Here is an 18,327-nt window from a genome sequence, read left to right as displayed (position 1 = left end):
TAAAAATATATTTTTTAAAAATATATGCATGCTGTTAGTGTTTTAATATGGGAAGAAATAAAGATTTTTATGATTACATTTGGAATATATTACTAAGATCTTGTAATATTAAAACAATTTTTCCAGATAGATTATTGAAAAAATGTCTTTCTTTATATTACTTTTCAAACTATAAATGCTGACTGAACATCACACAGTTTGGAGACAATTTTGGCTTAATTTTTTAAAATATTTTTTTATTATTTAAAATTTTATAAATTTTTAGTCAAAATTTTCAGTTCTAACTAAAAAATTTGAGAAGAAAAATACATACAGAAATTATTTGAGGTCATGAAAAATCTCAAATTATGGTAAAACAGAAATGTCTAGAAAGTAAACATAGATTACAGAATTTTAGGACTACAATAATTTTGATTATTTGGAACCAATTAGTTTCCTCTGCATAAAATACACATTTTGGAATAACTGACAATAGGCCAAAAGATACAATTTTAAAAATTAATTTGATGTCTTAAAATTAAGAGATTGTCAATGACAGCATGGACACTAAGAGAATAGATACTTTTCAGCATGAAATTAAGGAGGATAAAATTAATTTTATGGTAGGCTTCATAATATATAAAAACAACCAAAGTATTTCAAAATATACCATCTAAAATAAAAATAAAAATTAGAAGGGAGTTAACTGTCAGGTCCCAGTGAAATTCAAAAAATTTACGTGCTATAGCAATAAAAATTCCCAGGATTAATATTAAATGACTGGAGGCCCCATGTATGAAATTCGAGCATTCAGGGGGGTCCCTCAGCCCAGCCTGTGCTCTCTCACAGCCCAGGAGCCTTTGGGGGATGTCCGACTGCCGCGGAGGCGGGAGAGATTCCTGCCACCGACACTGTGCTCGCCAGCCATGAGCCCGGTTCAGGGCTTCTGGCTGAGCAGTGCTCCCCCCGTGGGAGCACACTGACCACCAGAGGGCAGCTCCCACATTGAGCGTCTACCCCATGGTGGTCAGTGCGCATCATAGCCACCAGTTGTTCTGCTGTTTGGTCAATTTGCATATTACCCTTTTATTATATAGGATTACTTATTATATTATTTTCCATATGAACAACTGCAAACCTACTTTTGCCCAACCCTGTATAATATAAAGTGGTAGTAAAACCTATAAAAGAGAAGTGTACCAAAAAGATTTATCATGTAATAAGACCCTTTTGCTTCAATTAAGCTTATACCTCTCTTACTTATTGTATTTCCTTAGGAGCTTGCCATCTAATCATTTCCCTTATAAAGTCCTCTCTACTAAACCTTTGAGCAAAGTTTTCAATAAGGCATTAGGAATATCTTTATCTCATTTTACAGACCGATTTACAAAGTTCTTTAGTGTAAGGCCAAAATTATCACTAAGAATCCTACCTAATAAAATGGTAATATGTAAATTACCATCATTCCGCTACGCCCACGATTGGACCAGCGGGAGCTGCAGGGGGCGGGACTCAGGGTGGCTGGGGTAGCCGATTGGGCCAGCAGGACGCTGAGCTCACATCGCCAGCGGCGGCTCGAGCTCAGCATCTGCACCACGGCTGTGCTGCGGCACAGAAGGGGCCTCTGGAGCAGCGAGCTCACATCCCACTGCGGACCATCAAAAGCGGGGGAGCTGGGTGCCTGTCTGCTCTGGCACCAGGCCTTTCAGAAGCCTCCGCCGTGCACCAGCGAACAGGCACCCAGCTCTCCCGCGATTGAAAGCGAAAGCGTGTAGGGGACCCTACACGTGCATGATTCAATCATGCACTGGGCCTCTAGTGTTTTATAAAAGGAAAACATTAAAGGATAATAGAAAGCTCAAAGAAATAATAAGTAAGGTAACATACAGCCCAATGAAAATGTGAATGCAATTTTATAGTAAGCAAAATAATAACAATGTGAGGTGTCCAAACTCATTCACAATTAAATAATTAAAATAGGATACTGGTTTTTGCCTATCAGATACATGGTTTAGTTTCAATTAATTCATAACCAAGGTGTGGGGAAATGGAAATTCCCATATTCTATTGGTGGGCATATAAATCAATCACCTTTTAAGAGTAATTTGGAACTATCTCTTAAAATAAAAAGTATAGGTGGAAGTAGAAGAGGGTAAAGGGGTATAAACGGTGATAGTAGGAGACTTGACTTGGTGCCATGAACACACAATACAATATACAGGTGATGTATTATAGAATAGTACACCTGAATCCAATATAATTTTATTTCTAAACTAGTGGCCTGGCACACAAAATTCGTGCATGGGGCAGGAGGAGGTGTCCCTCAGCCCAGCCTGCACCCTCTCCAATCTGGGACCCCTTGGGGGATGTCTGACTGCCAGTTTAGGCTTGATCCCACAGGCAGTCAGACATCCCTCTTGCAATCCGGGACTGCTGGCTCCTAACTGCTCACCTGCCTGCGTGTCTGATCGCCCCTAACCACTCTGCCTGCTGGCCTGATTGCCCCCAACTGCCCCCCTGCCAGTCTGCTCACCCCTAACTGCCTCTGCCTTGGCCCCACCACCATGGCTTTGTCCAGAAGGATGTCCGGAAGGTCTCCCGGAAGGTCACCCGATCTAATTAGCATATTACCCTTTTATTAGTATAGATGTCACCCCAATAAATTCAGTAATGAATAAAATAAAAGTATATATACTATTAGACAGGAAATCTGTAAGAATTTGCAACATATCTATACAAAAATTTACATAGGTGCACCCATAGCAATTATAATATTGTAGTTAATTTTGTAAATTCAAAAAACCAAAAATGTCAGTTAGTAGAAGAATAGATACCTAATGTGACATATCTAAACAGGGTAAAGGGGTATAAATGGTGATAGAAGGAGACTTGACTTGGTGCCATGAACACACAATACAATATACAGGTGATACATTATAGAATAGTACACCTGAATCCAATATAATTTTATTTATAAACTAGTGGCCCGGTGCACTCTTCAATTGTTTTCTCAGAAGTGAAATTGAAAAACATACATTACATTCATGTAAATTTGCATGCGTTTAGTGACTATTTCCAATAAAATTTAAGTTTTATTAAAGAATAGCTCTCTGGTTTACAAAAAGAATTGATAATGCTAGGTTAAATTGAATAAGCAAGTCTTTTTAAGGAGTAGAAGTTTCTGGTTTATAGTGAGGAGAAGGGCAGGTTTTGATGTTTATGTTTCTTTCTGAACCATTTTCTAAACATATGCAATTATTTAATTTCCTAAACATATTCAATTATTACTTTATAGTACTTAATAAACCAATTAATTATTTAGGCAGAGTGATTATAGATTTTGTTCTCTTTCCTCTCTAAAAATCTGTGTCTAAATGCTTTTTAAGAAAAACAATAAATGTTATACACACATAAAGTTTAAATGAACCAAAAAGTATCATATATATATATATAGTCAAACATTTAATTGGAAATTAAAATATGTGATTTTATGTGCATGTCTGTATGTATATCCAACATGTCTAGGTCAACACACATGGAAATGGATATAGAGTGTCATCACAGTTTTCTGTTTATTCCATTTAAAAAAATGCCTGTAACTGACATGTCCCTCTTTATCCTTGGGTTCAAAATATGTCTACTTCTCTTTAAATAGTTAAGTTAATCTATTTCCAAACCACCATTCATCATATAGGAAAGGCACAATAGTAAGTTAAAAATGCAGATTCTAGAGCCTGCTTCGGCTTCTTAGTAGATATGTTTTTCTGTGTTTTGGTTTCTTGTCTGTAACATGAGTAACATTCCCTACCTCTAGTTTCAGATATTGTAAGGATAATATGTTTTAATATAAGTAAAGCCCTTAGAAGAGTAAATTGCTATGCAAATGTTAGCTAAGATTAGTCCTCTGCCTCCAGATGTTCCCAAAGATTCCCATAGATTTACTCAGTCCAGTTCAACCTGATATTTTCTATGCATAGTCTGGTCAGTCCACTAAAGGAACCCATTTTCTCAGCTATGCTGCTGTTACCCTCACACCATATTACCAACAAATATGGGCAGTCAGGGCAATAGAAGAATAATGCATTCATTTGATAAGTATATGTTGAGTCTTTTCTATGTTCCAAACATCTCCTGTGCAATGAGACTGTGGTAGTGAACAAAATCATGCCACTGCTCACATGGTGTTTATGTATATTTTATTGAGCAAGCTTATAGTCAAACCCCACAATATAGAAGGCAAAAACTGAGGTCACCAAGTAGGGTGATTTTTCACATACTATTCTTAATTGTGAATGCTGTTATAATGGGAAGCACCAGGAAGAAGCACTAAACAGTTTTCTGGCAGCTCTTCCCAAAAGACTGTCTTAAATTACTTTAATTTCTATTGAAAATGATTCGTGTTACAAAACCAAGAAAACAATACTACAGGTATGGCTGTGTATATTTGTGTATGTGTGGGTGAGAAAATGTAGGGTCAGCCGTATGTGTTAAATGAAATTGCACCTACCAGCAACTAAGTGAAAGAGCTTGCTTCCTAATTTTTCTTTTATTTAGGATTTAAACTTAAATCATCTAATTCCAAATTTCTATTCCTTGAAAAACAAAGACACTTAGATGCATTCAGGTATCAATGGGAAATTTTAATCAAGATAAATATTTTGTAATTGACACTAAAACCTTAAGCCTAAGCACAAACATATAGCTATATAGGTTTTTCCCCCCAGGAAATATATATATTGTACAGTTTGTCCATGGCAGCTATCCTTGAAAAACTGATTCTATATGCCAGTGATGTAATTTCACAGAATTCAAGGAACAATGCTGATCAGCAAACCCACCAGTAAGACTCTAGCCCAGCCAAATTGTTTCATAATTCCATCACCACAGAAAAATGAAGAGTGCAAAATACCAATGCATAGTTTTCCTTAATCAAATTTGCCTTCCTTGGAAAGAAAAGTTTCAGCTCTGTAAGAGAGGAAAGGAAAAGGGTGTCTACCTATTTGCTAAACTGAAAATTATTTATGAGCACAACCAGACTGTGATTATTCACATGCTTATATACTCGCAATATTTTCCTAAGTGGGATTACATTTCCTATTTGAAAAAGAGAGAAACATAGAACTGTATTCATCTGAAAAATAGTATGCTGTGACTCAGTACATTCCTACTGCCTCAAATGGCAGTTACTTCAACATGCATTTGCTTATTCCACACATTTCAAAACAAGTGTTTTTTGTACTCTATACTCAATATTTTAGGAATTATTGGTACCTATGGTGGGAAATATTAGCAACTCAAACCAAAATCGTGCAAAGTTTACTGTTTTTTAATTCAAAATGTATGTGTCCATATAATATATATTCCTTTATTCAAGATATTATTAAACATATCATATACTAGACACAATTATTCATATAGCAGTGTATAAAACACATGTGAGCCTGGATGGCATGCCTCAGTGGTTGAGCATCGACCTATGAACCAGGAGGTAACGGTTCAATTCCCAGTCAGAGCACATGCTCAGGTTGTGGGCTCCGTTCCCAGTGTGGGGCCAGCAGGAGGCAGCTAATCAATGATTCTCTCTCATCATTGATGTTTCTGTCTCTCTCACCCTATCCCTTCCTCTCTCTTAAATTAGTAAATATATATAACACATGTGATCTTTACCTTCATGTAGCTTGAAGTTTTAAAGAGTAGAAAGTAAATACGCTAATAAATACCTCATTACAAATGCTGATAGATGTAATAGGATTATAAAGAGCCATGAGGGAGTAGGCCCACTTCAGACCATGTGGTCAAAAAGAGTCTAAAGGAAGAAGAGTGTTTGAAAATGACACCAGAAAGATGAGAAACTTTTTAGCAAATTGGGGGACAAAAGTATGTATGAAGGCCCCCCGGGGAGATTATTTGACTTATTTATGGAACTAAAAGGTTAGTAGTTGAAGATTGGTGAGAAGTTGGGAGAACAATTCCGAAAGAATATGGACAGGGAAGTAGGAGCCACCTCAGGCAGCAAATTGAAGCCAATTGTTTTCATCAATGAATGCCATTTTCAAATTTATGATATGAAATCATCACACCTGAAAGGGTTTAGAGGAGGGCAAGAGTAGAAGGGAGACCAATAGAAAACAATATCAGCAATGTACAAAAATGCTATTAAAGTCTTGGGTTTTTTCTTCTGACAACTTTTCTAGATACCTGTGTTGGGTTGGTTTCTGTAAAAATTCATTTTCTTTGGAAACCTAATTCTGAATTGCTATTAACAATAAACAAAACCAGTGTGCATATTTGAAAAATGTTATGGCTTTATATGGGTTGGCATGGAACTCTGATATCTATAACATTTTCATATGGGAGATATGTTTCATGTGAATGCTAGAGGTCATGGCTAACCGGGAATATGTGCTCCATCCTAAAAGGAAATTTATTCTTCATATTCACCTAATTTTTGTTTTGAAGAAATGAGGGTTCAGTCTTGATAAATTTCTAGTTTTTCAAGATAAGATGGAGATCTGGATTTTGGTGTGAAACCTTCCAATATTGGTGCAATTTAAACACACACACACACACACACACACACACACACACGTCAACTTCTAGGTATTGTCAGTAACTGAATTCTTGACCATTAAAAGCTTTATCTGGGTTCTGTGGTGAGCTGACTATCGATAATTTCATAAATATAAGAGGAGAAATTTGAGTAAGCAACAAGATTAATCCACAAAGTACCTTTCTAATATTAAATTAGTCTCTAAGAAAATTTCAACATTTAATAGTTTGTCCCAAATCCAAAAATACAACTTTTCTGCAAATAAATTCTATGAAAAATGTTGGCAAGTAACCTTTCTCAAAAATGTCTGCTGTACCCAATCCTTTGGAATAGAGACTAAATGATTTTAGGATACTCAAATAATCAATCATTCAGTCTGGCACAAATAGGATCTATATATATAAAAGGCTAATATGTTAAGTGTCCAACTGTCTGACTGGTCACTATGATGTGTACTGACCACCAGGGGGCAGACGCTCAATGCAGAAGCTGCAGTGACGCACAGAGAGAAATGGCACTGTGGACCTGGTGCCCACAAAGCAACACTCAGCTTCCCCCAAGTGGGACACAAGCCCCGACACCCTCCAGGAACAACAGCCCACCAAATCGCAGCCAACACTGCTAAGACCCCATGGTGCAAAATGCAGCCCACAGCCCAGCCCAGCCCAAAAACGGTTGCTGTGGGCACCGGGTAATAATGTCACATAGCAATGTCCAGCTTCCTCTCCCTAGCAATGATTAGCCTCCTTGCAGTTTCTTCAGCCCAGAAGCACGACTTGCTTTATAGCCAGGTGGAAACATTTCATACTTTAACCATATGTCTGTGAAGCATTTTTCCCATGCCTCATCTCATTTGATCCTCACAGAAGTCTTGGAGTAGGTAGATAGGAGATTTGGTGGAATCCTATTTTCTTTTCATTAGCTGGAAAACAGAGATTTAAAAAGTTTAGAAACATGACCCAACTGTAAAGAAGTAAGAAATGGTGGACGTTGAAAATGACTTCAGGTTTTCACTCTGAGCAGAATATAGTCAAGCACTGCTACAGTTAAATATTTTACCCTTTGTTCTCCCTGCATGATCTACAATAACAATCTGCTTCGTGTTGATATATACTGCTGTGTTGCTGACAATTACCTGAAAAAAAAGTTGGGGTGCTTCACTGGGCTGGAAAAAGTTTAGCTACATCAGAAAGCAGGTCTAATTAAGCAAGTTTATTCTATATCTATAAAAGGCTAAATTGACTCATGCATGCATGATACATATAAAGCCCTCGCTGGTGCCAATCACACACATGTGTTTCTATCTGTCATTGTTGATCGTGAATTTGGTTGACACTTCTATTATAGAGAAATGGCAAATAGTGATATTAAATTTTTTCTTCTAATTAATTTCCTTTCAATGTGCACGAATTCGTGCACTGGGCCACTAGTACAAGATAAAATTCTTGTCCTCATGAGGCTTGTAGTCAATGGGTGATAGAGGTAAGTCAATAGGTAGCTACATAGGTGTTGAGTGCTTTAAAATAGAGGAATACCGTGTGTTGTAGAATTAGATAGAAGGAGCACATACTCCACATTTGGAAGTGAAGGATAGGAAAATGGGCCAGAGAATGTACCTTATAGAAGTGCCATAGCGAAAGGATACTAGTATGAATTGCCTAGGTATGCATGAAGAATGACTAGATTTAAAGATCCAGTCACTGCAAAGAGTATAATGCTTGAAACAAATTTTTGAGTGGCAAACAGGAATAGGCCAAGTATGAGAAAGAGGAGATCAGAACAGGAGTCACACCCATAAGTAATAGATTCAAACAGCATGGCATTTGAGTAAGTAGCAGCACTAAGTAGCCATGAAAAATGGAGAAGCTTTATCCAAACCAATACTCTCAACAACAGCACATTTTATAGTTGAGAGTACAAAACAGCAGATTCTCCAGAGATTCCTGAGGTTGAGGACTAGTTTCTCATGCATGTTGTAGAGTAAGGAATGCACACCTTTGCAGTGACACCATGCATAAAAAAAATCACAGCATCTTCATTGAAAATGGACCAGAATTTGTATCAGCAAGAAAGGGCCATTGGGAAATCACCACCAACACAAGATACTCAGCCCTAATGAACCATCATCATACTTCTATTGAAATTCTCTGAGTACCCAAATCTCCATAGAAGGAACTCCCATAACTATTGTAACTGGTTATACACTGCTACACAATTTCTCTCTTCAAATGTTCTTACATCTTCGTAGCACCTACGGGCTCACTTGATTTCAGGGGGAAGGAATGCCAGAGATAATATAGGAAAATGGTTAGATAGAAAGACACAGAGGAGTATTGGGATGCCAACTGCACAAATGCTGTGGTGAAACAGGGAATATAAGAATAGCTATTTATATCCTGGGGAAGACAGGCCAGAAAGAGAGTAGGTAAAGAACTGAATAGTAAGTCTAGATGGAGCTGTGACACATAGTTGACTACACACCGTCATGTAGATATCTACCAGGATGTAGCCATAAAGAGTCTTTTATTTCTAAAACCTAATTTAAAGTGGTTTATGCAAAGTTATATATTGGTTCACATCACAGAAAGATCCAAGGAGTATGTTGGGCTTCAGACATAGCAGGAGTTCAGAAGTTCCAATGATGTCATTGAAACCAGGGCTTTCTCTTTTCTCTGCTTTCCAGTGTGCTGGCTTCAATCACTAAGTACAACTTGTTGATTTTGACAGTCTCTCAGGAGTTCCCTTGTTATAGGGAGATGTTTAAATGTTTTGTAGTTTTATGCCTTTATTTTAGTATTTTATCTTCTGTTCTTATTTTACCTCTCTTTTCTTCCAAATTTTTATTGTGATAAAATATATATAACATAAAATTTACCATCTTAACTATTTTAAGTGTATAGTTCAGTGGCATTAAATACATTCTTAAGACTGTTACCATCATCACCATCCATCTCCAGGACTGTTTTTGTCTTGTAAAACTGAAATTCTACACCCATTAAATGGTAACTCCCCATTCTCCTTATTCCTTCTGCCCTTAGCAATCACAATTGTTTTTGGCTTCATGATTTTGACTCTAAGTACCCCAAATAAGTAAAAACAAAAAAATATGGTAGTTGTTTATTTGTGTCTGGCTTAGAGGTCCTTAACATTTATTCATGTTGTAACATGTGTCAGAATTTCCTTCCTTTTTAAATCTGAATGATATTTTATTGTATGTATATACCACAGTTTGCTTATCCACAGTTTACTTGTCCATCAATAGACACTTAAGTTGCTTCCACAGTTCACTTATTGTGAATAATGCTGTTATAAACATGGGTATAAAATATCTTTTCAAGATCCTGCTTCCAATTCTTTTGGGTATATAGCCAGAAATGAAACTAATGGATGATATGCTAATTATATTTTTAATTTTTTGAGGAATAGCTATATCGTTTGCCACAGCAGCTGTACCACTTTAAAATTTTACACTCCCAACAATACAGACACAAGTTTCCATCTCCTTCACATTCTCATCAATACTTGCTATTTTCTGTTGTTTGTTGTATAATGGCAATCCTAATGGGGTGAGATGGTGTTTCATTGCAGTTTTGATTTGCACTTCCCTAATGACTAGTGATGTTGATCATTTTTTCATGTGGTCATTGCACATTTACATATCTCCTCTGGAGAAATGTCTATTGAAGTCCTTTGCTTATTTTTTTTTAATCAGGTGGCTTTTGCTGCTGTTGAGTTTTAGAAGTTCTCTCTACCTTCTTGGTATAAATCTATCATCTGATATGTAATTTGCAAATATTTTTCCCATTCTGTGAGTTGCCATTTTTTACTCTGTTGATAGTACTTTTAAATTTTCATGAAGTCCAATTGTCTGATTTTTCTTACGTTGTCTGTGCTTTTGTTTCACAAGATGTTTAATTGTAATGGGGAAAGTAACAGATTCTTTCCCAGGATTTAAAAAAAAAAAAAATGATTCATTGTCTCCCTGGCTGTGCTTAGGTGCCATGCACTTAACTAAAGCAATCACTGTGACAAGATCTATTTTTAGAACATATACTGAAATAGGAAGTATTAGAAAGAGGAAAAGACTTAGGGGTGGGAGAGAAGGGGGTAAAAATGTCTCTTATCTGAAAAGTTCTGGAATGGTAATGCACAATACAACCCAGAAAATTTCACAGATTTACATTCAAATCAGGATTCAACCTTTCATTTGTATGAGCCTTGTTAACATTTTAGCCAAAAGACTTCCTAACAACAAAGCCTTCCTCTGCAGCTACAGCCTGAAACACACTCATCTGGTACACCTGGCTCAGCAGGTCAGTGTGCAATCAAGAGGCACTGAAACACAACACAAACACTTAACATAAGTCCTATTGAATACTCTTCTAGAACACTATCTTTCACTTCAAGAATGACATAGTGAAACCAAAATAGTTTCAAAGATTAATTAAAGCACAGATTGAAGTGGGGGAAGGAAAACGTAGTCTTTGCAGGCTGCTGAAACAGAATACCATAGACTGGGTAGCGTATATACAACAGCAATTTATTTCTCCGAGATTGAGAGGCTGGGAATTCCAAGATCAAGGCCCCAGCAGATGAGTTGTGTTGAGAGGTTTGCTTTCTGGTCCATAAATGGCCGTCTCCTTGTTGTGTCCTCACATGGCAGAGGGAACAAGGGGGCTCTTTGGGGTCTTTTTATAAAGTCACTAATTTTATTCATGAGGGCTCCACCCACCCAACCTAATCACCTCCCAAAGGCCCCACCTCCAAACACCATTACATAGGAGACAGGATTTCAACATACAAATTGTAGGGGAATAGCAAAATGAAAATAAAAGAATATACACTTTTGTTTGGATAAGTGCTGGCTTAAAGAACGGACTAATAAAATCCATAAACTCATAAAAGATATCGAGTAAATATAGATTTAATAAGTAGAAAACTAGACTTTGTTGAAAAATAGTGTGCATAACATAAGAAGTAAAGAACACTCTAATTTGAGAGATTAGTTCATAGTAATGACCTTTGCACAATTCAGAATTAATAGAGCATGAGATATCCATTGAAATTGAAGCCCATTAAATTTACAGCAAACTAAAAAGAAATTACATTTACCTCAGTAAATAATAAATATAATGAAATCATTAGAAGTTCAAGAGTGGTGAATCTGAAAATCTAAATGAATCCAAAGATATTTTTAGTTATGAATTATAGACCATTAAGTGAAACTGGCATTGATAGAATATTAAGGATTCCATAGACAGTATAAAATGTACTATAGTTTCATGTTCATTGATGTTTTTGTCATTATTTCACAAGGCAGCACATTGCATTATAGAGCAACTGTTATGATTGAAAGACCTTCTTCATTTGAACTAAAACTACTGATTACTTCAATCCTACCTTAGAATCACTCAGAAGGGGGAAAAAATTTAAAGTTATACTTTTAATTAAACCCACTGTTCTCTATGTGATCCAACCAATACTGACTAGATCACAAAATGGCCTTATTTGTTTAGGAGACATATCTTCTTCAATGCCCAAATATCAAACTCCATTAACTTTATTAACAACCAACTGTTATTGAACTCTGAGCTGGATATTGATTGTTTGAGAACCAGTATTCATTTTCACTTCCTTGAATGTTCTCCCCTATACTTCTGAATAATAATCCCTATCCTTAACCTTTATCCTATCCCCTTCCCCCAAATATCCAGCCCCTAGTATGTAGTATTTGAGAGTATTACCATATAAGGAAACAGAAACTTTGCAGATGTTATGAAATTAAGAATGCTGATATATCCTGAATTACTCAGGTTGGCCCTAAATGTAATCATGCACATCCTTATAAAAGGGAGGCAGAGGAAAATTTGAAACACACTGAGAAAAAGGCAATTAACAGACGAAAACAAGAAGAGGAAAAAGATAATGTGATATAGGGTTTTGAACCAAGAAATAGGGATATTCTCCAGAAACTAGAAAAGTCACAGAATTGGATTTGCCCCTACAATCACTGCAAGAAGAGTGGCCCTGCCAACATAGAGATTTTGCCCCATTGCAACCCATTCCAGACTTCTGGCCTCCAGAACTATGAGAGAATAATACATGTTGTTTTAAACCAACACATACTTTGTTACAGCAGCCACAGGAAACTAAAACACCCTGTCTTTATGAAGGGCACTCATATGAAATTTGGAAGATTGAAGAGAATTCAAGCCATTATTACTCTTCCAGCAGGCACAGGAGATTTGGCAGTGGCTTCCAATATTTTTCTGCTATCTCACCCTCTTTCATGCTGAGTCCATTAACAGTGGGTGTCTGCAATTCCTACAAATATCTGATGTCCAGAAACCTATCAGCTTTCCATGACTTCCACCACATCCTCAGCTTTTTCAACTGACTTTAAGCTCCTGAAACCCTTTCTAAACATTATTTTAACAAATAATGAAATAAACCCTTCTTGTTTGAAACACCTAGAGTGCTATTTTCCTGACCAAACCTTGACTAATAATATTCAAGCTCTGAATGTCCAGCAACTTACTTAGAATGAGCATAAAATATTTTGTTTCCAAAAACTTCACAAAGTCCTCACACCTATAATTAAGAGTTATGGGAAGCAGTAAATATTTTCCAAAGCAATGTAAATAAATTTACATAAAGAAAGTATAACATCTGGCTCTGCAAAACCACAGCCCCTCTACACTTGAGGCTCAAATGTCCTCTAAATGTTAAAATTATTATTCCTGCCTTTTGGTCCAGAGATGGGCTTATCAAAACTGATCTTTATAGAGAAGGAAGGAAGGAAAGGGGAGTCAGAAATAACAATTTCCCAGGAGGTGCACATAACCCTCAAGAAACATTCCAGGAGCACATAGCACAGGTGATCTGGAAGACTGTGCTACTGAGCCCAGCAAGACGCCTTCATCATAAAACCATCACAATAAGTTTGGGGGTCACAGCAGATCTATCTAATATACAGAGACAAAATGGGGAGAAAAGAAAAATCCCTCAAACAAAAGAACAAGAGAAATTATCAGGGGGAAAAAAATAAATGAAATGGGTAAAACAGAAGCAACCAAGAAACCAGATGCAGAGTTTAAAATAATGGTTATAAAGATGCTCAAGGACCTTAGGGGAAGAATGGGTGATCTCAATGAGAACTTAAAGAGGTAGTAAGCATTTTAAAAGACATAGAGGAGATGGCAGGGCGGGCCACGTCAGGCAGCCAGTGTGGGTCTGAGCTTGTGACAGAAGGGAGGTGGAAGCTATATTAAGCAACTCGCAGGACCAAACTGAAATTATTTTAAAAAATTTTCCTGAATAACCAACTGAAGACTAGTTGGAGAAAAACCTTATAACCACAGACTTATAGAAGAAGCCACATCGAGACTGATAGGAAATGTGGAGGCACCAGAGGGCTGGCCGAGTTCACACAGGCAGCAGCTGAAATTCCGGAGGAATATCTCAGTTGAAAGGCAGGTTCACCCTGAGAAGTGTGGGGTTTAACCCTTTGCACTCACTTGCTTTTTTCTCGATTCCTTTATTCTACTCGGGATTTAATTTTTTAAATACCTCAGATTTTACAAAGCGCAGCAGTAGAATAAAAAACTGGAGTTTCTTTTCATACAAACTTATTTATTTGGATTTTTTTATATTTCAAATTATTGATACATTCAAAGAGTATAAAAAGAGCTGCCACCGATGCTAACTGTGTCGAGTCACACTCGACATCCGAGTGCAAAAGGTTAAACCCCAAACCAGGCTTCCAAACCTAGAGGACCAGAACTGGGAAAGGCACCCATATAACATCTGACTTCAAAAAGCAGCAGGAGTTCTATCCATCAGGGAGAGATGGCATAGAGACACAGACACCTTCTTAAAATTTCATTCATAGCCACTCATCTTAGACTTCAGTAGGGGGAGGGTAGAGCAGACTAGGGCCACATGAGGGAAGTCTGGATTTGATGGCTATGGGAAGAGAGCTGAAAGGTCAGCCACCAAGATCCCTGTGCTGAGTCATTCCTGCATACTGCAGAAGCCATATTTTTGGGGCAGAGCATTGCCCTCCATGTGACACCAGCCTGGGGGGAAACAATAGCCCCACTCCCTGGAATGCCTCTCACCTAACCCTGTGGAGTTTACACCCTGCTGAGGAATATAGCCAGAGGCTCTTTCAGTGACTAAGCCTAAGAGGCAGCCTGCAGACAGAGGTAGATCTCTGGGTACTTTGAGACTTTTGCTGACCTGCCCCTGGGCCCAGTACAGATAAAAGATGGCCTTGCTGCACAGCTTGCTGCTTTCTACACACACCCAGGCCAGGCAGAGGAAGTCATAAACTGTGGATCACTGATAGCTTCAAACAGCTTGCCCAGAGCCAGTCACAGGCAGTCTCTGACATGGGTCTGCCATGGGGTCCCTCTGAAAAGACCCAGCACCAACACACACAGTGGCCACCTTCAGACAACAACAGAGCAGGATTCAATAAGCTTCACAAGCAGCATATCAACAGGAAGGTATAAGCAGGCTCCAAACTGTGCCAAGGTGAATTCTGCTTCATGTGATCAGCACCTGCACTGCAGCTTACATCTGTGTTGGGGGTTGAGTCTCACAATCAGCCAACCTGAAGGTTGACTCCAAGCATGAATGAGCCAATATCAATCAAGACTCAATTATAACAGGAGGGTCCACATAATGCACACAAGGGACATTCCTAGGGCAACCAGCACAGGTGATCAGGGAGGCTGCACCACTGGGCCCCACAGGACTCCTACTACATAAGGCCACCCTCACAAGACTGGGAGGCATAGCAGTTCTACCTAATATATAGAAACTAACACAAAGAGGCAGCAAAAATGGGAAGACAAAGAAGCAGGCCCCAAATTAAAGAACAAGAGAATTCTCCAAAAAAAGAGCTAAATTAAATGGAGGCAAGCAATTTATCCAATAGAGAGTTCAAAATAATGATAATAAGATAGCTCAAGAGCATGAAAAAAAAAATACATAGAAACCATAAAAAGAGGCCATTCAGAAATGAATGAAATGTCTGAAATAAAGAATACACTGAAAGGAGTAAACAAAAGGTTGAATGAAACAAAGGATCAAATAAGCAATTTGTAAGAGAAGGTAGAAAAAACACCCAATCAAAGCAGCAAAAAGAAAAAATTATTTTTAAAAATGAGGATAGTTTAAGGAACTTTTGGGACAACATGAAGCATAACAGCATCTACACATAGGGGTACTAGAGGAGAAGAAAGAAAATAAGGAATCAAGCACCTATTTCAAGAAATAGTAACCAAAAATTTTCCTAATCTGGTAAAGGAAAAAGACACAAAGTCCAGGAAGCTCAGAGAGTCCCAAAAATATGGACCCAAAGAGGCCCACACCAAGACACATCATATTTAAAATGACAAAGGTTAAAGACAAAATCTTAAAAGCTGTGAGAAAAAGAAAGTTGGTTACCTATACGGGACCACCATAACACTGTCAGCTGATTTATCAACAGAAACATTACAGGCAAGAAGGGATTGGCATGAAATATTCAAAGTGATGAAAAGCAAGGAACTACAACAAAGGCTACTTTACCCAGCAAAGCTATCATTTTAAACTGAAGGAGAAATAAGAACTTCCCAGACACAAAAAAACTAAAGGAGTTTGTTACTACCAAACCAGTATTACAAGAAATGTTAAAGGGCTTGTAGGAAGAAGAAGAAGAAGAAGAAGAAGAAGAAGAAGAAGAAGAAGAAGAAGAAGAAGAAGAAGAAGAAGGAGGAGGAGGAGGAGGAGGAGGAGGAGGAGGAGGAGGAGGAGGAGGAGGAGGAGGAGGAGGAAGAAGAAGAAGAAGAAGAAGAAGAAGAAGAAGAAGAAGAAGAAGAAGAAGAAGAAGAAGAAGAAGAAGAAGAAGAAGAAGAAGAAGAAGAAGAAGAAGAAGAAGAAGAAGAAGAAGAAGAAGAAGAAGAAGAAGAAGAAGAAGAAGAAGAAGGAGAAGGGGAAAAAGAAGAAGAAGGAGCAACAAACAGAGGAACATAGTTACAAAAATAAAATGGCAATAAATATATACCTATCAATAATCACTTTAAATGTAAATGGCTTACAGTCAGAGAAGGATAGGTATCACATGATCTCACTCATATGTGGAATATAATGAACAAAATAAACTAATGAACAAAATAGATCCAGAGACATAGAAGCATGGAACAGAATGTTGAATTTCAGAGGGAAGGCAGGGAAGAGTGGGTGGGTGGGAAGATATCAACCAAAGAACTTGTATGCATATATGAATAACCCATGGACACAGAAAATAGGGTAGTGAAGGCCTGAGGTAGCAGGTGGGGGCAGGCTACAAGATGTCAATGGGGGGTGGGAGGGGACATATACTTTCAATAATAAACTTTTTAATTGTAAATGGCTTAAATGCTCCCATCAAAAAACATAGGGTAGATAAATGAATAATAAAACAAGACCCATATATATGCTGTCTTTAAGAGACCAACCTCAGAATGAAAGATACACACAGACTAAAAGTAAAGGAATGAAAAAAAATTTTCATGCAGATGGAAAGAAAAAAAAAAAAAACTAGGTTAACAATATTTATATCTGACAAAATATACTTTAAAACCAAGACTATAATAAGAGACAAAGAAGTACACTACATAATGATAAAGGAGGCAATCCAACTAGAGGATAAAACCCTTGTAAATATTTAGGCACCTACCATAGGAGCAGCTAAAGATGTAAAGCAAATCTTGATGGACGTGAAGGAAGAGATTGACAGTAACACAGTCTTAGTAGGGTTTTTAAAACTCCATTGACATCAATGGATAGATCTTCCAGACAGAAATCAACAAGGAGACTGTGGCCTTAAATGTATTTAATTGATATTTTCAGAGCATTTTACCCCAAAGCAGCAGAATATAAATTTTCTTCAAGTGCACATTCAAGTGCACATGGAATGTTTTCTAAGCTAGACTACATGTTATTACACAAAACAAGTCTCAATAAATTCATGAAGATTGAAGTTATATCAAGCATCTTTTCTGACCATATTTTTATGAAATTAGAAATCAACCACACGAAGAAAATAGCAAAACACAGAAAGATATGTAGGTTAAAAAAACATGTTACTAAACAATGAATGGGTTTATACTTAAAGGAACATGAAAATAAATAACATAAACAAAGCCCAAAGTGAGTAGAAGGAAGGAAATCATAAAGGTCAGAGCAGAGATAAACAAAATAGAATCTAAGAAAACAATACAAAATATCAATGAAATCAAAATCTGGTTATTTGAAAAGATAAACAAGATTGACAAACCTTTAACCATACTCATCAAGAGAAAAAGAGAGAGGACCCAAATAAATAAAATCAGAAATGAAAGAGTCGAAGTAACAACTGACACCAAAGAAATACAAAGGATTTTAAGAAAATATTAAAAGTAACTAGTATAAGCCAAAAAAAATTGGACAATCTGGATGAAATGGATAAATTCCTACAAAGATACAATTTTCCAAAACTAAATCAAGAAGAATCAGAAAATCTGAGTAGATAGATTATAACTAGTGAAATTGAGGCAGTAATCAAAGAAATCCCAACAAACAAAAGCCCTGGAATGATGGCTTCACAGATGAACTTTATCAAACCTTCAGAGAAGAAATAACACCTATCCTTCTCAAACTATTCAAAAAGTTCAAGAGGAGGGAAGACTCCCAAGCTCATTTTATGAGGCCAGAATTATCCTAATTCTATAACTAGATAACGATACTACAAAGAAGGAAAATTATAGGCCAATATCCCTGATGAACAC

Source organism: Cnephaeus nilssonii (genome assembly GCF_951640355.1).
Source record: "Cnephaeus nilssonii genome assembly, chromosome: 10".
Lineage (NCBI taxonomy): Eukaryota > Metazoa > Chordata > Mammalia > Chiroptera > Vespertilionidae > Cnephaeus > Cnephaeus nilssonii.
Note: the sequence above shows the minus strand (reverse complement) of the source record.